This window comes from Trachypithecus francoisi, unplaced genomic scaffold (assembly GCF_009764315.1).
Source record: "Trachypithecus francoisi isolate TF-2019V2 unplaced genomic scaffold, Tfra_2.0 Lachesis_group5, whole genome shotgun sequence".
Taxonomy (NCBI): domain Eukaryota; kingdom Metazoa; phylum Chordata; class Mammalia; order Primates; family Cercopithecidae; genus Trachypithecus; species Trachypithecus francoisi.
Genome location: NW_022681470.1, coordinates 15,894,003 through 15,913,754, shown reverse-complemented (window position 1 = coordinate 15,913,754; position 19,752 = coordinate 15,894,003).

Below are 19,752 nucleotides of genomic sequence, written 5' to 3'. Positions count from 1 at the left end.
TGTAAATTGCTTGACATTTGAATTAGATGCAGAAAGATTAAAGGGTCTCAGAAGAATCTTTTAAGCTAGACTGGAATTGACTCTGCTTAAATGGACAGCAACAGTCATCTATACGCAGAAATAATAAAGCAGGTGGAGGGAGCCTCTAACTTACCTTCCAGCGACACCATAGGATTTCCTGAGCAGGCTTTTTTGTCAGAGTTTTGAGCTGGGTTCCCTGAGACTGGATTGGGGCTTTCAGTTCCTCCCCTTCTACAGTCAGACTTCTTCCTGAAGAGAGAATGTTATCTCTACTTCCCTATCACAAACACTTCCTAGAACACAGCCCTGTTAAAAGTTAAATACAGGCGGTCCCTCCCACACTATATTTCTCTGTGATCTGAAGCATGTACACATTATACAATCTTTTGCATCTCTTTAAATTATAGGTATAATCTGTGGGATTAGGTATCACTAAACGGGTCAAAAAGCAATCCTGTGACATAATACAATTCCTGAGCACTCCAGGTTTTGATGAGTTTCCCAACTGTCACCCCATTATCAGCATTTACAAGGTTGTCATGTATTCATTTAACAAACATTTGTGGAGATCCTCTGATGTTCCAGACCATGCTAGGTGCTGGGAATATAAAATGCACAGGACATAAGGCTCGGCTCTTCAAGAGCTCACCATCTGACAGGTGTATCCTCATTCATTGTAGATACTCTACAAGAGATACCAGCATTATCTCCTGTGTACTCAACAAAACCCTACAGGAGCAGCACCCGTGAAGGAACTTTTCCTGGGAGTGCCTAGGGAGGAAATACTCACATTTCACCTTATTGCATGTTTCATTGTCTGTAAGGGCCTTGAGGAGAAGAACCACATCTCCTCCAGCATTTTGATCCCAAAAGCACAAATCGACTGCAGCCCAGAGCAGATCCTGGATCTGTGAGTGGTCATTGAGGTGGGTCTTGCTGCTACAGCTGCAAATGTCCATTGTCTAATAAATGAAGAGGAACCCACTCCTTAATATCCAATACATAATGATCATACATGGAAGTCTGACCAGACACTCTTCGATGACGATGTTAGCCACAATTCTCACCCTCTCACCTTCCCATCCCACTTCTTGTGCTTTGCAAACTAAAACTGAAATATCCTAAGTCCCACTACCAAGGTTGGCAGTATTTTTTTTTTTAATGCCTGTAATCGATTGTGTGGAGTAAATGTTTGTGTGCGTTTATGAAGGTCCGTGGGAGTTTCTGACTTTCCCAGAACTCCACGTCACATGAGGTTGGCCTTCATCGGAACGGTCCTGCCTTCAGCAGGTCCTGAGTGAGCCCCTTTGCTGTGCAGAACAATGGTGATACATACAGGCGACAGCAAAACCCACAAGGTATCCACCTCACAGTCAACTGCGAGAGATCTTCAAGAGACACCTCTCAGGAATGATTCTGAACCTTCTTCACCAAATAAAATATTCCAGAAATAGTATTAGATTTTAATGTGTGTGTCCTTCCTTGCTGGTCTTCCTAGCAGCAGCCCTCTTGTTTCTTGCCTTTTTAGGCAAACAGCCTGAAACTTGGCGCAGAGACGGTGGAATTGCAGCACGTGTGAAGATATCAGTGCATCATTTTGGCCTCAGGACATCTTACTGAAAATAATTCTATATTAAAGCTGTACATTTTGCTGAAATTAAAAAAAATCAATAGTGAATTACAAAATTGTATTTGCCTAAAGGCTAGTGTGAACTTATCATTTTTGCCTTCTCGCAGACCAAGATTTTCCCTCTCCTTGTTGCCCAAGCCTCACTTTCTATCCCTCAAAACTCTTCTTTCTTCTGTGAATTGCATCGTGTTCTAGGGGTTCCCAAAGAAATAAACTCAAGGGATTAATTCTTTTTACAATTTTGATTCAGCACATCCACTCGTGAAATAATTCCAACATCACTCTTACCTATTTTTCTCTAAGTGTAGACAGCTGGAGTTCAAAGACATACCAACTGTCTACCCTCTTCCAAGGTTTTGAACTTCTCTTGGCTGACCTTGCCTGGTACTTCTAGCTGTTTACCTTTGAATTTAGCAAAACGGAAGTTTTGTTTTCTTGACACACTGCAGCAGGGAGTTTCACACAGGAAGCAATAGCTGGGAGTTTCACACAGGAAGCAATTCTCAGATTACTGCAAAGACAACACATTTAAAATGCCAATTTGAATTTAATGTTGTGTAGATGTGTGACACGGAGATCTGGAGTAGCCAATTGTGGATGGCGTGGTTAAGGATCACTGACCAATATCCTTCAGAAGAAAAAAGTTTCTTGAGTTCTTAATTGTATGTTTCAGAAATTTAAAATCCTGTATGTTTGTCTTTGCTGTAATGTACCCAATCTAATGTATCTCCAAGAATCTTCTAAGACAGGTGGGTTTCTTTTCTGCTGATTCAAACTCTTGGCCATAGCTATTTTACATTTTATACCCCTTATTATCTGTTTCACTTTCTCTACTCTCAGACCCACAGGTTAACAACTTGTACCAACTTTATCACTATGAGAGGTATCTTCTGCCTCTTGCCTCACTTTGGAAAGAGAAAGAAGAGAAGAGAAGGGAAGGGAAGGGAAAAAGAGAGAGAGAGAGAAGGGAGGGAGGGAAGAAAGGAGGGAGGGAAGGAGGGAAGACAGAAAGGGGGGCAAGGGAGAAAGGGAGGGAGGGCAGAAGGGAGGGAAGGAAAAAGAAAAGAGAGGAAAGGAAGGAGAAGAAGAGGAGGAAAGGAGAGGGAGAGAAGGAGAGAGGGAGGGAAGAAGAGAGGGAGGAAGGAAAACAGCTAAAGACACAGTAGATCATCAGTGTTTGCCACTTGCTGCTGTCCTTCAAAGAGGAGACTGGAACTTTATATCCAGCAACTCACACAGGACCTGGCAAGGTCTTGCTCGATATCTGATGAATGAGTAGGGAGTGGGTGGATGGATTGCACTGAGAGAAAGTACTGTATTGATTTTTCTGTTTTCTTCCATAGCAGATTTAAAGTTTATATCTTAATCTTCCAAATTTTATTTCTACTTGGGACAAACAGGATCCTTTAATGAGTGCTTTTGGTTCTACTTTTACAAAATAACAATAATAATGACATGTTAGTTGAACTGATCTACAGAGCATCTGCTATTCTATACCACTAGATGGCGTTTATCAATAATAATGCTCAAAAGCACCACACATACTCTGCCGAGTAATAAATCTAAAGAAATCAGTACAGAAAAGGCATATACAGCATACCATATATGTATATAGATTTACATTTTACATTTGATTTCTTTTTAATATTGGCTATGTATCTAGGGCTGCCTATAATTTGGCAAACCACTTGCTTTCCTAATTATAACAGTCTTCTGTAACAACAGTTTCGGTTGTTAATTAAACTCTAAGCAGCCTCAATGTGGAAGACATTTCACAGTACCTGGTGACTATTTCCAAGTCTTTCTGCAGTGCTGATGGAAAAACACACCCCCTGGGAAAAAATAATCTAGAAAAAGTTGAAAGCAATATGGAGAGAATGAAAAAAAGTAGAGAGACTGTCTGCCTGCCTTCATCATTCATTCATTCATTTATTCATTTAACAACTAGGGACTGGGCACCCAGTATTAAATGCTTTGGAGGATGTGCTTGCTATCTCATGAAGAAAAACTGTCAGAGCACTGAGAGGAAAATGTGTATGATATTTAAATCCTAGAAGGGGACAGATTTTTGTTTTTAAAAAATTAGGAGATATAAGGGAGAAATAGAGATAAATTTGAAATGCTCCATCAAGACTATGTAGTTTCTGCTTTCCAGGTCCAAGTGGATTAGCGAGGCCACATTTCCTCATTGTAACATCTGGTTGTCTGAGAAATAACTGCACTTGAGATTTCCTGGGGAGAGACCTAAGTGGGAAGGAAATTGAGGGAGAGAGATGGGAAGGAAGGGGAGCAAAGGAGCAGTGTGAGGAGGCAATCAGAGAGAAACATGAGAAGAGTGGCCAAGGGTTAGAAAGGTAAATCCTACCCACATAATCTGAAAATTAAATCTTTGAAACTGCTTTGATGTGGAAAGAGCAAGCTCATACTGTATTTTAAGATTGTAGGAGTAAGGAGAAAAGAACCATAAAAGGAAATTGAAACACCTTAGCTCTCCTAATTTCAGTGTTTCCAGAAATTGTAAAATCAGGTGTCAACGTTGCAAAAATGAACTCTGACTACTATGAAATTGTACTACTTTATGTCCAGAAATGCAGCAAATGACTAAGTAAAGAGCCTGTGGCAGACGCCATTTTCATCCTAAGAGCCTGTGGAAGACACCATTTTCATCCACCTACAAAACACAACAACAACAGAGACCGTCACCATGTGACGCTATTGCCTACAACTCAGTGACCTAAAACCAAATCTATCAGATTTTCCCAAAGGCTGGCAACCTTTGCTAGCCATGACATTTGTGATACAGATGTCACTCTGCTAAATACTGGACCCAAGAGAGTCTTCTCTTGGATTCTTCTCTTTCTCTGACTTCCATGATCCAACAAGAATGATTCTGGTTTCCTCCAATGATCTCTCACACCAGCACAGCCGTCCTCCTTAGGTGCTTTTGTCCTTGAGTATGGACAACTCTCTTAAATAAGCTCTTTGTTTTCTTCCCCCTGGCTTCTAAACCAGTGGTCCCCAACCTTTTTGGCACCAGGAACTGGTGGAGGAGAATAGTTTAGGGATGAAACTGTTCCACTTCAGGTCATCAGGCATCAGTTGGATTCTCATAAGGAAAGCACAGCCTGGACCCCTCCCATGCGCAGTTTACAATAAGGTTCATGCTCCTATGAGAATCTGACGCTGCCACTGATCTGACAGGAGGCGGAGCTCAGGCAGTAATGCCAGTGATAGGGAGCAGCTGTAAATACCGATGAAGCCAGCCAGCCACTCATCTCCTACCGTGCCACTCGGTTCCTAACAGGCCACAGACCGGGGGCCAGGGACCCCATTCTAAACCACCGGACACACAGTCCTGTAAGCACATAAATTTCCAGTTCCCAATTCTTCTGGGCTTCTCATTGCATACTGAATAACATGAAAGTTCTCCTCACCTTCGTAACATTTGTACCTTCCATAGACTGCCTCCAACCTTAGTTTCCTGGATGGAACGCTCAGCAGTATTGACCACTGCAGAACACTTTCTCCTTCATGGAACATTCACCTTCCTTTGCCCCATTGTGCTACCTTCTCCTGGAACCCTTCTTTCCTCTCTGACACCTCCCTGCCTCTGAAACTCCTGTTCTACCACCTTCACATCTGATGCACCTCAGGATTTCTCCTACCCTTCACCTGTTTCCTGGCAAATCTCATCTTTTCCAGTGTTTACAATTACAGGCCTTGTGCTGGGACCCGTGAACCAAAATGGACAGCCTAGGAATGGATATTCAGCTCCCAGGAAGCTAAGTATGCAGATAGATCGATAGAGATAGAGATATAGATATAGATATCTATCAGAGGTCAAGACTGTGAAAATGAACTCTCCTATGATAGATTATATATCAGATATCGACATGGCAAAAATGAACTCTGACTACTATGAAACTGTACTTCTCAGTCAACATGTCTACTTGGATGCCTCAAAGGTAGCTCAATCTCAATACACTTCAACCCAATACATCAAAAAACGTAACTCTCCAGACTCCATTTCCTGTGATCCCCATTTCAGTAATAGCATCACCACCCATTTATTTGTCATTTCCAAAAGCTGGGGCTTCTCCTCAACCCCTCCTTCTCCCTCATGCCTTAATCCAATCAATGACCAGGCCTCTATCTCTACCTCCTCAATATATCTTGCATGTATCTACTTCTCCTAACATCCTTACTGCATCATCATGTCTTGCCAGGACAATAGCAACAGCCTCCTAAATGTTCTGTCTCTCTTCCTGCCTTCTGTCCACCTCTTCTCTGATTCATCTGCCCTTCATACACACAAATTAGATCACCTTTCTGCCTTGCTTTAAAACCTCAGAGGCTTCCCATTGCCCTCAAGAGAAAACTTCCTTAACCTGTCCCTGTCTGCTTTTTCCAGCTGCCTGCCTTGCTCCCTATTCTTCAGCAATACCAAACACTTTCCATAGTTCTACACTCAGCAGATTTCACCTCTCAGCCTCCACACAGACTTCCCGTGTACCAGGAGTTTCCTTCTCTACCTGCTTCTGTCTTGCTAACCCCTCTTCATCCTTCAGGTCTCAAATGGCTCTCCCTCAGGATGATCCTTCTGGATCCCTGTACTAGGCCAGGTCAACCCTCTATCTTCTTGTGGAAGTTTGGATCATAATCCCAAAACACACATTCCTGAACACCGTAGTCCAGAATGTCAAAATGCTGAAAGATCAAAATCTCTAAAGTCTAAAATCCCCCAAATCCTAACCACAGGATAGTTGCATCATGTGAGGCCAGCTCTTATGGACTATCTCTGTGCAATTGCCCATAATCTAGCCCTGCAACACACTTTTCGTATGTTGAATTTTCCTTTTAGGTATTTTTTTTCTTTTCTTTTTTTAGTTTTTTCTTTTGTTCTTCATTTTTGACTATTCCAAATTGTCAGCATTATGTTTTACAATTCACTATGCTATGTACTTCATCTTTATGTCACTTCCAATACCGGAGGTATACATCGTGAAATCTTCTAGAGAATTCTAATTTCTTTTACACATTTTTTTTTCTTTCTTTTTTTTTTTTTTTTTGCAAATTTGAGCCCACAAGAGTGCACTATCAGAATCTTGACTTTGTGGATAAGCATTGTGCACGTATGTGAAAACGTTGAAGCTTCCTCAGTAAATGAAGAGAAGTCGTTATTGTACATTTTCTTTAGGAAAGATAAAATTTCTCAAAATCTCAGTTCTTTTGGCAACTGCACATGCAGTGGTAATCAGTTTTTTATGAATCTTCTCCAAAGACAAAGGTTGTTCTTCACGGTATTTCAGTTGACTGAAGTGGAGGCACACAATTGCCAGCCACAGTGGCATGGATTTATACACCTCTTTTTTACCTATTTCTTTATGAATATGGTTTATCTGCTCATAACTGCTATACCCAAGTGACTGTCATTCATATACCTGAGTATTTATGCTGCAAAAGCAGATATGTTGTTACTGCCTATTTTATTGTGTAAAGTGGCCTTTCAGGTGTCCTGTCCTGTGTGTTTATATGTTTTTCAAATAAAACCCCTTTTAAAAGTGTAAATAAATATCTTTTAAAGAGTTTATTATTTTTTTCCAGAATTATATTTTGGGAATTTTGATCTTTTAGGATTTCAGCATTTGGGATTATGGCATCCAGGATGGTGCCTTTTGGAATTCTGATCAGTTCTGCTTTTTATGGCATTTAGAATTGTCCCTCTCAGATCTCCTTATGCTTTCTTACGTGTGGCCTCTTTCTTTCCCACCAGCATGTACACTCTGAGGGCAGGAAGTGTGCAGGGGCCTTGACTTTCTCTTCCATAAAACATTCCTTCACAACCCAACCTACTTGCGAGCCTCCCAGTAGCCTTTGCCAGTGATCCCAACATGAGTTCCAGACAGGCCTCTGCTGGTGCATCTGGTGAATGAGGAGATGAGCCCAGCAGAGGTCCCTCATCTCTGCTGAGGGACTAATGTCCCATCAGAGAACCAATTCATCCTAGGGGAAAAGACACATTTAGCCACTTCTAGAACCTTATAGTTAGAGAAGAGGGATGATAATACAGCTATGGGAACATGAAGGCGGGCCCCATGATAAATCAATGTAAGTGATAAGCATTATTTTGTCCTAAAAATGACAATGATTTTGTCCTGAAAATGATGCCTATCACACATAATGATTTGTCCTGGAGCCCATCTCCATGTCCCCATAGCAGTATTATAGGGAGAAATTGGGCTATACTCTAAAATTATATATTAAAATTCAGTGTGGTCCTAGGACACAAGCCAATTGTGTTCTTTTTTCTATTATAATGTTACCTAACAGAGAGAAAGACTGCACCCAGATTCAGCACAGACCTCCAAGCAGCACTGGCACATCTGTAGCAACGTCCTGCACGAGGTGGCAGAAGCAGCAGCAGGGCCCATCAGGAGACGAAGGCAGTGAGGGAGAGGATGCCTGAGGTTCACAGAGATGGGGGTCATGGTATTTGGCAGGTGTGGCTTTATCCAGACAAGCAAGAAGCTGCAGCCCCAGCACCAGCTGCAGTGTCCCTGGTTGAAGCTGCAGAGATACCAGTAGATTCAATCCTATGCAGAGACTCATCCCCTGAAGACGCCCAGACATGTGTTGGAGAGGTAATGATTTTGTAGAGAATTGGTTTTCTGTATTAGCAGATGGGGCAAGAGCCAGAGAAAAACAAGGAATTACCCTGAACGTGGCCCCTTCTGTACCTGAGGCCAGTCTAAGGAATCTCTGTTGGCATACAAATAGACTGTGCGTGTCACTGGGCTTTACAGATGCAATCTCAAATGCTTTGTTATTACTGTGATAGGTACAATCTATGTCTTGTCTCTCTAACCACATTTGATAAGTGATGGAGATAAGTCTGTCTGAGCACCTTGGCCACTGTTCAAGGAGCTTTGAGGAATGGCATAAGCACGTGGTATTATTCTGAGAGTACAGCACAGAGGGAGGGAGGCATTACTCATCAGTTTTTACCCCTCTGAGGGTATAAAACTTGGAAAATGCAAATGGGCTTTCTGTCTTTCAAGGACACAGGGCCAGAACCCCAATTTCTTGATAATCCTGCTATGTAAACATACTTGTTTCGCCTTTACATCTATTCTCTTCATTATCTACCCACCTCGTTCCCAGAGGAAATTAGAGAAGAAGGGTGTGAAGAGTGAGTGTTGAAGGGGATATGTGGGCAAGTAATTATGATAAAGCGGTCTCTGTCTTCAACAACGTTCTAATAACAAAAAGCAATTGCTTTAGGGTCACCTATTATATTCATTATCCACACCTTTTCTCCATGCAACAGTACAAGTCATCAATAATAGAGTATGATTGTTTCCTCCCAAAAGACAAGTGATGTGAAATAAACCACGAAGCGACGGTGTCTCAGACAAGATTTTTTATGTCCCTGTGCTGTTCAAGACTGTTTCTCATTGCCTAGTAATTACCCATCAAGGACCAGCTCTGTAGCCTGCATTCCACAGGAGCAGAGTGACACCTACAACATCCAACAGCCCCAGTAATCCATCAAGTGCCCTAACTATGGAGCCCGACCATTTATTACCATACCTTCCATTGACAGTCACTCCCTATATTCCGTGAGTGAAGCCTGCCTAAAAGGAAAAAAAAAAAGTCTATGTCTACCTGTGATATTATTTTATATATATGTATGTTTATTTACATATACAGGTTTTTGTCCACAGTTCCTGATGCATAACTCCCATCGCCCTTGTTACAATCCACAGAATCTCTTTTTGAACTTCTCCAGCCCTCCTTTTGCTTGCCCAAGGAAGGACTCTAATCTGACTGTGGTTCTTAAGACCCTCATTCCAGAGGTGGTCCTACCCCATACCCTGTAGAAAGGAATGCTGCAGAGAGGCCAAGAAGAATCTGAACAGACAGGCCTCGCTGAGTTTTACTCATACCCTTTTTGTCCAATCACATGTCTCCATGGTTGTCAATCCAATGAATGCCTAGCCAATGAAGTCCACACCAAAGGCCCATGAGGACAGGGTTTGGGAGCTTCCAGAGAGCTGAACATATGGAGATAACCTGGAGGCCAGGACACCCAGGGAGGGCATGGAAGCTCCATACTCCTTCCCATATGCCTTTCCCTATGCATCTCTTCATCTGTATCCTCTGTTATATCCTTTATAATAAGCTGGAAAATGTAAATGTTTCCCTGAGTTCTGCGAGCTGCTCCAGCAAATCAATCAAACCCAAAGAGGGGGACTTGGGCACGCCAGCTCGAAGTCAGTTGGTCGGAAGTTCTGGAGGCCTGGACTTGCAACTAATGGCTGAAGAGTGGGGAAGTTTTGGAACTGAGGCCCCAACCTGTGTGACCTGATGCTATTTCTAGATAGATAGTATCAGAATTGAATTGGAAGATACCTTGTTGGTGTCTGCTGCTGAACTGTTTTCTTGAACTGTTGGAAGGGGGAGAAATACATACTTTGGGGTCACAGACGTCTTCTATGTTGACTTCTATTGTGTGGGTGTTCAAGCAGAGGGAAAACCGTTTGAGCTTTCCCTAACCCTATCTATCTGCAAATCAGTGACACCCTTCAAACAGCAGGTCCCTATTAGTTCAAAGAATGCACCACATTACATTTCATTTGCTCTTGTTCCTATCCTTTCATGCTTTCAGTGGCTTACCACTAGAGGAGACCTATACAGACAAGATGAGACAACATGCAATTATCATCTTTAGTATTCCCACTGGGAAAATTGACTAGCATTCATGTGGAACAATCAAATCAAATTTGCTGGCACTTTATTCCCAATTCATGGGCATAAAAAAAAAAAAAGATCTAGTGGAGGGGGCAGGTCACTGTGCACTGGGGAAAGACACCAAAGAGGAAGTGCATCTGTGTGGATTGTAAACATATAGTTAAAGCACTGAGCTCATTCATTCCAAACATTGTTTTCCTTCTTTCCTGTAAAGAAATGTTAATAATCTTGACTTCGTACATGTTATTTGGAGATCAGAGAATCTCTCTTTAGCATTGTCACTTAACAAACATGCATATATTGAGCACCCTCCTGGGGAGAGAGGCCCCAGTGGCTTAGGTCTATCTCACAGGTGAAACTGGCTTATATCCAGTTTAAGGCTGAAAAGCCCCAAAGAGCGTAGGGCAGGTGACAAGTGTATTAGTCCATTTTCATGCTGCTGATAAAGCCATAAACAGACTTGGAAGAAAAACAGGTTTAACTGGACTTACAGTTCCACATGGCTGGGAAGGCCTCAGAATCATGGCAGGAGGTGAAAGGCACTTCTTACATGGTGGTGGCAAGAGAAAATGAGGAAGACACAAAAGTGGAAACCCCTGATAAAACCATCAGATCTCGTGAGACTTATTCACTACCTTGAGAACAGTATGTGGGAAACTGCCCCCATAATTCAAACTGTCTCCCACCAGGTCCCTCCCACAACATGTGGGAATTATGGGAGTACAATTCAAGATAAGATTTGGGTAGAGGCACAGAGCCAAACCATATCAACAAGGATGTAAAACCACTGGAAGATAAATGCCCATTCATTCACTTTTTTCATTGCTTCATCCATCCATCTATCCACTTACCAAGTTTTCTTTGTGTGCTACTGTATGCCAAGCATAGTGGTCAGCACTGCAGTTGCAAAGATGTATTGAACTCAATCTCTAGTGGAAGAGACAAACAAGAAGACAATTTGGAAAAAAAAAAAGGAGAAAGAACTTGAATCCACTCCAACAGCCAGGAAGTGATACGGTGCTAAGGTCAGCCCCAAAGAATGCCAGGTATTGACCAGAGGGAAAGAGGCTTAGTTTGGATTGGATTAAAATGCCTTTCCCAGGTACTTTGTAGCTGTTACTTTTCTCTAATTTTTACCCATTCCCCACCTCTTCACACTCTGCAGCTAAGTCTGATAAAAGCAGCATTTTCCTGTATCTTAACAACTTTTTCATTGGCCTTAGCACAAAGTTATAGTGTATTGAGGTTGTTTTTGAACCAAATATGGTGAAATAGTTTCCAGTTTAGAGACAATGCAAAAAGGGTTATTTATTCTTTAAGATAAAGTTTCCTGATAAAATAAATGTATACCTAAGTATACATGTACTATCTAAGTTTTTAAGCTGGACTTTTTACCTTAAATTATTGCTTTGCTAAGTTTCTTCTTTTTCTTGGTTTTTATCGTTTCCTTCATTTTTACATGCTGGCTCCAAGGGTAAGCAAGAAAAATCAAATTAAATTAACAGATATAAGGAAATGTAAAAAATTCTGAATCTCTGAGTACCATATAAAACCATCTATGCGACATGGGCATAATTTTCCATCCTCCTTAAATTCTTAAATATCATGTGATCCATCCAGTAATTTTAATTCAAATGAGTATTTTTTATATTGAAAACACAGCCTTAGCACAATCTTCTGTCCTTGAAGTGTTTAGTCAGCAGGTATATTGAGTTGTAGAACTGAATAGGGAAATTCTATGGTAGCTTGAGAGAATACAGATTTTATTTCTATTTTTGTGTGCAGAGTCTAGTATTGGGTACCTATAGAACTTTAACCTGCTTTTCAATGCTTCTTCAGAACATAAACTTAGCTAACTAAGCCTTTTTGGCTCTTTCCAAAGAGCCAAAGGAAGTAAGACATGGTATCAAAATAAGATGCTGCATTACTTTTTGTAGCTGCTATGAAAAAAAAAATGTTTATTCCATTTATAGGTAGGGAAATAGATAAGGCTAATTAAAAGGACAGTAAAGTGCATCAAGGAGGCCGGGTGTGGTGGCTCACACCTGTAATCCCAGCACTTTGGGAGACCAAGGCCTGCGGATCACGAGATCAGGAGTTCGAGACCAGCCTGACCAGCACGGTGAAACCCCGTCTCTACTGAAAATACAAAAATGAGCCGGGTGTGGTGGCGGGCGCCTGGAGTCCCAGCTACTCAGGAGTCTGAGGCAGGAGAATGGCGTGAACCTGGGAGGCAGAGCTTGCAGTGAGCCGAGATTGCCACTGCACTCCAGCCTGGGCAACAGAGCGAGACTCCATCTCAAAAAAAAAAAAAATTGCATCAAGGAAAGAGACTAAAATCTGGCTCCTAGCTTGGGAATAGTTTGGACACACAGAGAATATGATAATATTATTCATCTTTGTTGCAACCTAATGATTCACCTGTGACCATTTCATCACTCCCATAACTATTGCTCTTCATGACAGAACGTTTATTATTCAGGTAAGACAGGTTCTACCACCAAAAAGTTGACAATTGAGACTCTCCTTCATGCAGTCTTGAATATGACTCTAAGGGAAGATAAAGCCATTAAGTTGATCTTACATGTTAACCATATTTGCCAGGTTATGCAATTTGTTCTTTCATTAAACTGGGAGCCAGGTGGTCTGAGGTCTAGCCTGGCTCTGCAACAGACAAGCTATGGGATTTAGGGACTTCACTTGATCACTGAGCACCTCAATTTGTTTGGCTGCCAACTATGGAAAGGGAATTAATAACCTCTAAGATCTCTTCTGGCTCTTAGGATGTAAGAATCTGTAATGAATGGATGGAAGGATGCAATCCTTCAAGGTTAGCAGAAGCCACTGTACTCAGAGAGGCCTCTGCTCGGTATAGAAGGGGAATATTTCTGATTCTTCCGGCAATGCCACTTTCTAAATACAATTTGTTGTGCTTCTGTGTTTGTTCTGATAAAAGCCTGTTTTGGGCAGGATATTTCTTCTTAAAACTAATGACCAAAGAGCTGTTCACCTCCTTGCCTCCTTATGGTTTTCTATGAATTAAGGTAATTAAAGTTAGAAGGTTATCATTTTTATGTCATTTTAAAAGTTGATTGAGTGGAGTAGAAATAATTTCTAAGCAATGGAGTCATAGATCATAAAATTGGAAAGTTTAAAAGAAAACTACAAAGGTTTCCAAGTTTCTCCTGTGATAATTCAAAATCAACAGGAACCTTTGTTGTTTTAAAGTTATTTTAACTGGATTTTTTAAGGCCTTTAACAGTTTTGGTATCCAATGTGTCTGAACTCGGGGGCAGGCACAGATTGATGAAAGTGAAGGTTAAATAAATTTATGTGCCTTCTTTAAGCTGGTGTCAAATGTTGCTAAAATTACAGGATTATGGGCTGGGCATGGTGGCTCATACCTATAATCCCAGCACTTTGGGAGGCTGAGGCAGGAGGACGGATTGAAATCAAGAGTTCCATACCAGCCTAAGTGACATGGGGAGTCCAGCCCAGGCAATACAGTGAGACTCTACCATAAAAAGAAAAAAGTTATAGGATTATGAGTGATAGATATATGGTAGACAATTTACTCGTTTTTAAAAAATATTGGTCATAGAATTATTTGTATATGCAATTTAAGAGCAATTTGTATTTGTGAAACTATACTATTACTAAAACTTTTGTAATGGATGCTATTCATGTTATAGAAATAATTTATCATTAGATGATTTTAATCCTTTTATCTATTAAACTTACAAAGCTAAGTGACAGTTCCCTGAAATTTCTGTAAACATGCATTATTTATTTGATAGCTTGTCTTTCATATTTAATTGTTTGAATTTAATTGTACTTTTAAACTTTTCTTGATATAGATTATTTTAGATTATACAGGTTATTTAATTTATTTATTATTGGTTTTGAGACAGAGTTTCTCTCTGTTGTCCAGACTGGACTGCAGTGGTGTGATCTTAGCTCCCTACAACCTCCGTCTCCCGTGTTCAAGTGATTCTCGTGCCTCAGCCTCCCGAGTAACTGGGACTACAGGTGTGCACCACCACATCCAGCAAATTTTTGGATTCTTAATGGAGACGATATTTCAACTTGTTGGTCAGGCTGGTCTCAAACTCTTGACCTCAGGTGATCCGCACACCTCAGCCTCCCAAAGTGCTGGGATTACAGTCATGAGCCACCACGCCCAGCCTATGTAGGTCATTTTAGATTAGTGTAAAGAACATGCTTTGCAACTATTTTGAAAACAAATAACTTTTCAAGAATACATGTGTGTCAACATGATAAAGGTGAAAACTCCTATCACCTTCAGTATTTGGGTAATAACATGTGTCTCGATTACTTATTTGCTATTAAATTAGGTTGGTGCCTAAAAAAATAAAGATGCCAAAATTACAAACACAAAGTTAGATGTGAAAGACCTTATTTCTCTGCTATTCCTTCCATGCTTCTAGTGCTGGACATCATAGTATTCACTCATACTGCACTACCAGCTCTGGCCCTGTACCTTTGGACCTCTGACTTTTATGGAAAGAAGGAAAACTTTATGGACACAAACGAGAGGCATTTTACCAAATTTGTGAGCTGTAATCTATTCAGACAGGATTCATGTAGAAAAACAAAAACTACTAGAGGCAGGAAGTTCATATAGGAATAAGATATACAGGTAACAAGGGATCGGAAAACCCAAACATGGGACAGTGAGGCACTTAGCAACAGCAGACAGCCACTTCCCACCCACAGCTGAGTGACAGTGGATAAAGCTACCAGAGCCCAGCCCCACCCTATCTGCTGATAGCAGAGCAAGGAGCTTCTGGAAGGAACTGGAGCCTCTGTGTATTCGTTATCTTCAACAGTGTAACACATCACCCCAAGCCCTATGGCTTAAAACAACATCCTGTACTTTCTCACGGTTTCTGTGGGTTAGGAATCCAGGCATGGCTTAGCTGGGTCCCCTGTCTCTGTGTTGCTCAAGTCTGTAATCAATGTATTGGCCAGGCAGGGCTGCAATCATCTGAAGGCCCGACTAGGGGTGGGGCTGCTCACTCAAGCAATGGTTGGCAGGACTCAGCTCATCCCTGGTGGTTGGCTAGAGATCTTCCTCAATTTCTTGCCACATCAGGTAGCTCACAACATGGCAATTGGCTTCATCAGAGCAAACAGGTGAGAAGGGAAGAGAACGTGGGAGCAATGCAGAAGTCACAATCTCCTTTTCACCTAAGCTTAGAAGTGACATCCCATTACCCTTGCCATATTCTATTCATTGCAATAAGTCCAGTTCACATTCAAGGAGAAGGAGTTACACAAGGGCATGAATACTAGGAGGGTGGGTTCTCCACCATTGCCAAAGCCGCCTACCGCGCAGGGAGACACAGACATGGCCCAGGACAGCAGAGGAATGGAAAGACATAGGAGAAGACCCTAGTTCCTCCTTTTCTCTCACACTCTAGTCTTCTAGTAGGACCCCCAACTGGCCAGGTAGCCTCAGAAATGTAGTTCTATGTGCTACAGCAGAGCAAAGCAAGAGTAAGGGTTGGGTCTGAGAGCAGACTGACTACTCATTAGCATAGCATCCTTTTATGTTTTCTGACATGACTGCACAAACAACACAAGGGAATTCTGTGTACAGAGAGCTATTTCATGGTATTTGCAGCTCTTTCTAGGACTGAGGGATATTATGTTTGTGTTCTTGTGAGGTTGTGAGGTGGCTCTGTGCTATATTCCAACCTTCCAATCCATCAAAGGGCCCCCAGCACGCACGCACACACGCACACACACACACACACACACACAGACACACACACTCTTACTCAATTCTTGCCCATACAGCGGAGTTTTCTTACTTAGTCAGGGACAGGCGAAACATACCAGGTCCTCTACAACTATACCCCAAAAAGGATACATTTAAATGAATGGGATTAACTGTGACTCTCCAAAATGCATTTGATCATCAAGACAAATCTTGGGATATTTGGTTAATACCACAAAGAGAAGGCATGTTACCCGTAAGTCCATTATGACTTCTATTTGAAAAAATTTGGCAGAATTATTGCAATAAATCAAAACTCTAATTTTGATGAGCTCTTCTTTTCTATAAGTGTCACACATTAGAGTGTGACAATAAATAAATGAATGAAGTGTACCTTTATTCATGTAGCTTATATATGAATTCTTATAAAATTCCTTCTAGCAGATTATATTTTCCAAAGATGTCTGCATCCCATATAATATTTTTCATCCTGTATATTCTAGGGCCTTGCCACACCCCTATCAAGAGATGGCAATGATACTCCCCTTAAACTTGGGTGAGTGTTTACCATAGACTTGACTGATGGAGTATGGTAGATGTGATGCTTTGTAACATCTGAGGAGATTATAAACATGCCATGAACCTTCATTGTTCTCTTGCTACGTTCTCTATTGAAACCCAGCTTCCATATTGTGAGGAAGCCCAGCAGCTACATAGAGACCCACATGGAGGGAAATGGAGGCCTCTGGCTCCAGACCCTGATTTCCTCCATCCAATAGCCAAAATCAGCTAGTTAGTGATATGAGTAAACCATCTTGAAAGTGTATCCTTCTGTTCCCTATTGAGCTTCTCCAGCTGACACCCTTGGAGCAGAAAAACTATCTCCACTGAACCCTGTCCAAATTACAGATGTGTGAGTAAAATAAATGGTTATTGTTCCTTTAAGTCACTATGCTCTGAGGTTGTTTATTATACAGCAATAGAAAACCGGAACACACCTTTTGGGAATCCCTCAAACTGCCCCCACCTCCAAAAAAACAGGCAGAGTACATCAGTTAGGAATATGTTTGGCTAGAAGTCACAGAAAACCTGACCTAAGAGTAGCTTGCACAAATGGGGATTTCATTTGCTCACAGAGCAGGAAGATTGGAGGCAGAGGACAGCTGGCATGGTTTTGGAGGCTTAACTCTATCTAGTTCATCGCTTGTGAAATTCTCTTGGCATTTTCCCGTGCTTGTTGCTTTGGTGGAACAGGTAGGGCTGCCCTGGCTCCAGGCACAATGTCTGTGTAGCAGGTAGGATAGAGAAAGGGAAAGAGGAGGATCAGGCCCATTTTTTTCTTTTGGCCTCCCTTCAAGCTCTTTCAGGCTGTCAGTCGTAGCTGTACCTCCAGCTAGAAGAGAGGCAAAAACAATGAGTATTTACCTATATCCCCGCTGTAGCAGAGAGTAACAAGGGAGCAGAGGATTGCGTGGGCTCTGGGGAAGCCAAACAGTGCCCAGTACTTTGCAAGGGCTGGGATCCCCACAAGAGATAAGGAGTCTTTGAATGAGAAGCAACAGGACTCCAGAAAAAAAAAAAAAAAGACTAAGATAAATGAGAAGTCAGACCAGTCTTAACAGTCAAGAAAAAAATGCAACATAGATTTGGTTATCACATATTTCATGTATGACTCACTTAGACATCTCCTCCAATTTTTCAAATACCTCTTTACAGATAGTTCCCCAAATTCCCTCTGCCAGCCGGCTGCTCCTCGAATTCTGGTTCCACATTTGCCGTAGTCTCAAGTCAAATAGCCTCCTATCGCTTCCAGACCATCTTAGTCCAGCGCTTCCAGACCATCGCTTCCAAGGTCATCTGACACTGACCTTGCCTGACCTCTACACCGGTTCCCTGTCTGTCTCCCCTATTCATGCTAAATGTCAGTCGTCTTTTAGCTCTCACCAATTTGTCTGTTTTACACCTTGTGAGATTTGTCCTCTCTCTCTGCTTTTCCATTTCCCCTACCACCAACTTAGTTTAGGCTCCTACTGACTTTCCTTAATACTAGTGCAATAATCTCCTTATTTTTCAACTTCACTTTCTTTTTCTTCTAACCCGTCCTATACTCAGTTGGGATATTAGGAATGACTTTTATATGGTTTGATATAGTTTTATAATTTTCTAGGAAGATAATGTGGGCTATGTGAGTGGTTTCTCCAGCAATATTGTCTGCCCTTTTGCAAATAAACACATCATTTGCTCATCCATGGGTCTTGGGCCAGGGCCTAAGGGTACAACAGTGGGCTCAACTTTAATACCTCCAAGACACAGGAGGCATTGAGGCTGGTTAAGTCTTACCAGTGAAATACCTTTCCAACTTTCTAGAGCAAAAGAAAGGAAATTCTGTCGTTTCCAACATGTACAGATAGCATGATCTTTCACATTAAAAAAAAAAAAGAAATCCTGAAATCAGGCCAGGTGCATGGCTCACACCTGTAATCCCAGCACTTTGGGAGGCCGAAGCTGGTGGATCACTTGAGGTCTGGAGTTTGAGAACAGCCTGGCCAACAGAGTGAAATCCCATCTCTACTGAAAATACAAAAATTAGCTGGGTGTGGTGGTGCATGCCTGTAATCCCAGCTACTCGGGAGGCTGAGGCAGAAGAATCACTTGAACCCAGGAGGCAGAGGTGGCAGGGAGCCGAGATCGTGCCACTGCACTCCAGCCTGGGCAACAGAGTGAGACTCCATCTCAAAAAACAAAACAAACAAACAAACCCCTACATTCCTGTGTGTGACCATTCTTCAAATTGTCTTCTATTACGTTAGTGGTGGAGTCTTGCTTAGATATGCATTTCCCAGCTGAGGTGTCCAATGAACCTCACGTCTCCGTCATTCTGTGAGCATGTAAACTCATTTTTACCGCTTCTTCCCACTACCCCCCACCCCTGAATTATCAACTTGAACAAACTGGGCCAACTCAGCTTGATATATAACATCACCAGATTAAGCTTGACAACAGTTCTGTTCTTGCAACTTCTCTGCTCAGAAATCTTTACTGGTACTTCCTTCCCTGATAGCTTCATTTTCTACACATCCCTCCATGATGGGCCAACGCTTCACCTTCCATGCCCATCTCTCCTTAAGGTCCAGTTGTCCTCTTGCCTCTAGCTCGGTATGCCTGTGATTTTCTGCTGTCTACTGTTGGCTCGGGCTGCCGCTTCAAACACACCCTTCTCTCTTAAAATCTAGTTTTAAAAATGTGAGTTTTCGGCTGGGCGCAGCGGCTCACGCCTGTAATCCCAGCACTTTGGGAGCCCGAGGCGGGCGGATCACGAGGTCAGGAGATGGAGACCATCCTGGCAAACACGGTGAAACCCCGTCTCTACTAAAAATACAAAAAAAAAAAAATTAGCTGGGTGTGGTGGCGGGCGCCCGTGGTCCCAGCTTCTGGGGAGACTGAGGCAGGAGAATGGCGTGAACCCAGGAGGCGGCGGAGCTTGCAGTGAGCGGAGATCGCGCCACTGTACTCCAGCCTGGGCGACAGGGCAAGACTCCATCTCAAAAAAAAAAAAAAAAAGTGAGTTTTCACAGAAAGTGTAGGCATTTATTTAAGTACCTTATTA